The sequence below is a fragment of the Lepisosteus platostomus genome, chromosome 5 (genome assembly GCF_059453375.1).
Source record: "Lepisosteus platostomus isolate fLepPlt1 chromosome 5, fLepPlt1.hap1, whole genome shotgun sequence".
In the NCBI taxonomy this organism is placed as follows: domain Eukaryota; kingdom Metazoa; phylum Chordata; class Actinopteri; order Semionotiformes; family Lepisosteidae; genus Lepisosteus; species Lepisosteus platostomus.
Window position 1 is genome coordinate 57750665 of NC_142615.1, and position 3369 is coordinate 57754033.

General features: G+C 40.6%; 2 non-coding genes across 2 annotated transcripts; one reads left to right on the forward strand and one right to left on the reverse strand.

Annotated features, from left to right (window-relative positions):
• Positions 1-772: 772 nt before the first annotated feature.
• trnat-cgu (transfer RNA threonine (anticodon CGU)) lies at positions 773-844 on the reverse strand. The gene has a single exon. It is a non-coding gene; the product is annotated as a tRNA-Thr (tRNA).
• Positions 845-2537: 1693 nt separating this feature from the next.
• Positions 2538-2609, forward strand: trnaa-ugc (transfer RNA alanine (anticodon UGC)). Its single transcript has one exon. It is a non-coding gene; the product is annotated as a tRNA-Ala (tRNA).
• Positions 2610-3369: the final 760 nt, after the last annotated feature.

Below are 3369 nucleotides of genomic sequence, written 5' to 3' on the forward strand. Positions count from 1 at the left end.
TCCCAGCCTCTCTCACTCTCTCCTCACCTCTCACCTAGGATCTGAACCTCACAGTGCCTTCTTTCTTACCAAAAACCCAAACACACATTGAAAATCTACCTCTACCATACATGTCAAAAGCTCACTCCCCATCATTTCTATCCCTTTATTTCATTCTTTTGATGCATGTTTTTGCACATAACCTGTTACCTTTTTGTTGTTTTGCACACTGCCTGTTGTTGTTTTTTGCACATCGGCTGTTGTCTCTTTCTTTTGTTATACAATTGTATTGTTGTTGTGTTTTTTTCTTTGTACTACTTATGTCCGAAAGCTAGCTAAATACCATTTCGTTATTCCATATACCTGCGTATGAGTATAATGACTATAAACTTGAACTTGAACTTTTAACTTGAATTTGAACTTGAACTTGACATAGTCTTGCAGGCAGTATATTATTTTATCGTTTACTCGTATAAAAAAACATGGTCTTCTCGTTCCTAAGTCAGATTTTTAGTGCTTTCGAACGTTACTTCCAACCTGGACTGACAGCTCACCCGATCTGTTTGTGATCAGACCATGGAGTCGGGGACTGTACCAAGCGTAGGTTCCTTCCCAATGCTGAGGCGATCATTTGGAAGATGGGTGTGAAGAGAGACAAGCTTTGTCGACTAAAAAACAAGGCAGGATAAGCATGAATACTAATCACTGGCGACAGTTATGCTCTCTTACTATTGAGACTCCTACATTTTTTTTGAAGACTTTGAAACTAAAGGTAAGCGGAGACAAACAAAACAGGTGCGGGTGGGGATTGAACCCACGATCTTCGGTTTACGAAAACGACGCCTTACCACTTGGCCACCGCGCCTTCAAATAAACAGGAGAATAATGTTGTTCAAATTATTTTTTTCTGAACCTGGTTTACATCGCCTGGAGGCAGCAACAACAATAAAAGGGATACTTAACAAGGAGATGCGCTGTAGCAGTGCGACTCCAACAGATGCTCCTGAAGAGACTGGAGGTTTAAGCCAGCTCCTTAGAGCGCTCGGCCGTGTTACTCTCAACAGCGGCTCTTCAGCTCTTGTTGTTTGACCTAGTGGTTTTATAACGCGTGGAAACGACCGCAACTTCATTTTCTGAGATGCTTTCTCTTATGTGGTGAAATCTCGACCTCTTTGGCATCTCTGGCTATAGTTTTTCCTGTAGAGCACCTCATAAATGTTGCTTATAGTGCCCTTGAAGTCATTTTATTTTTACAGGAAGACGCATTCTCTCCCGATCTCTCCTGTTTTAGAAATGCTTCATAAGGCATGTTTGATTCAATGGACAAACAGTATACTAATTGTACAATGCAGATCTATGCGGCATTTGTACTGGATTTGACTGGGATTCTGAAATACTTCTTGAAAAGGTATTCAGATTTTCTTGAACCTATAATAAAAACACAGACCCGAATCTCCCTAGCTTCCAGTCTCTTGCTGTCCTTAAACTCGGACGTGATGTTCTGCAGACGTGCAGTGTCCCTTTACTCTCGTTGTTTTCAAAACGACCTCCGTTGTCGGGCGCAGTTAAAGTGGAACTGGCCTGACCGCACAGGAAAGTACAGAATGATAAAATGTTTCTACGGCTCAAAATGTCCCTTTAGACCCTCGTCATGTCTCTGTGAGGAACGGGTAGGTAGAGAGGTTTAACAGATGCTCACGATGTTTCACACGGGGTGTTACCTGTTGTAGTGTTTCAAAAGATGTGTTAGCGGACCACAGATTATCTTGAAAAGATTTGGGTTTGCACTGGCTGGGATTCAAACCTGACTCAATTATTTGGAAGGCGCCTGTACCACCAACGCACTTCCGAGAAGCACCTACAAATTATCACAATCCTCTCTCTCACCTACAAAGTTATGGAGACACAGACGTCCAATGAAAGCTCAAGGCTCAAATCCTTTGTTGTGATATCATTTTAATTAATATTAGCTTTGATAAGGTGTCATTTTTGCCACTTAAAGGTAAAGTCTGCTCCTTTTCTCCTGGTATAGAAAGAACGTGTTCCATCTTTGTTTAAAAACACCACTAAAAGTAAATTATTCAGCTCTACCGCCTGTGAGCATTGACAAGACATCTCAAAAGGACATATTAAATAAGAACACGATCCTTCCTGTTACCATTCCTGTGGTTGGGGCGTTGTTTCACCCTTTTGCGTTAAATCATCAGTACTGCTGTTTTTCTATGGATAGTTTAATCAAGAGCACTTAAAAGATGCAAAAAGCTTTCAAATAAAATAGAATTGAAAGACAGTCGAGTAAGGAGGTAGAAAAAAAGCACTCCCCCGTCTGGGAATCAACCACCGTCGCCCATGTAACTGGATACAAAAATAACAGATTAATTTGTGCCCAGTCTCTTTAAGCTTCGATGCGATTATTTTTCCTTCCTTATTTCTTCATTCCTATGAATTTACTCTGTTGTAGAAGAAACGCGAAAGTGGGAAACTGCAGGCATTCTTCGTGAGTGGTGTGATCAGTGAGCATTTCACATCTCTAAGTCTGTTCCATAAACTTTAGCATCGGGGATGTAGCTCAGTGGTAGAGCGCATGCTTTGCATGTATGAGGTCTCGGGTTCAATCCCTGGTATCTCCAGGTGCTTTTATATTAGAGTACTCGCATCGCAATCTTCTGTTGAGTGAGAACTCTTTGCTCGGGTTCAGAGAGAGCCAGGTTTACACAATTAAATGCAGTTTACACAATTAAACTCGACGTGCTGCAGGGTTGCGCTGCTATTTTAAGTGTACCTCTTTTAGTTCTGTTAAATCCTAAATTATTTGAACTAATATTTTAGTTCAAAGTCAGGAAATCCAGAGATTGCTTCACACTTGTCGTGGCTGTTGCAGAAAACGCCTGTTGAATCTCACCCGGGATTTCTTGATTGATCATTCAGCGAGCGAATCCTCCTTCTGAACTCAGCACTAAACTGAAAGCTTCACGAACTCCTCACTCCGTGTCCTGTACTGCTCTCGTGTAGATGTGAAGCACAGCCGTAAACACACCTTGAACTTTTTCCGTTTGTTAAGGAAAATGCAAAAGAGCATGACAAGTATTGATCGTATAAAATATCCATGGCACAACTCGAGAAAGTACTGAAGGACTACACATCGACTTTTGATGATTACAAGAGATTCAAGAAACACAATCGTCCGCACCTGGGTTTGGATCCTGAACGCTAGAGTTAAAAGAACATAAGCGACGGATATGACCTATAAACTCTTTTAATTGTCTTATAGTTTATGAAATAAAACAATTTCTAAATGAATTCTAACTGTTGATAGACGATTTATTGAATTTTAACAAAATCACAATTACAACCTTTTTCGGTTAAACTGTTATTCACATGCTCTAACGT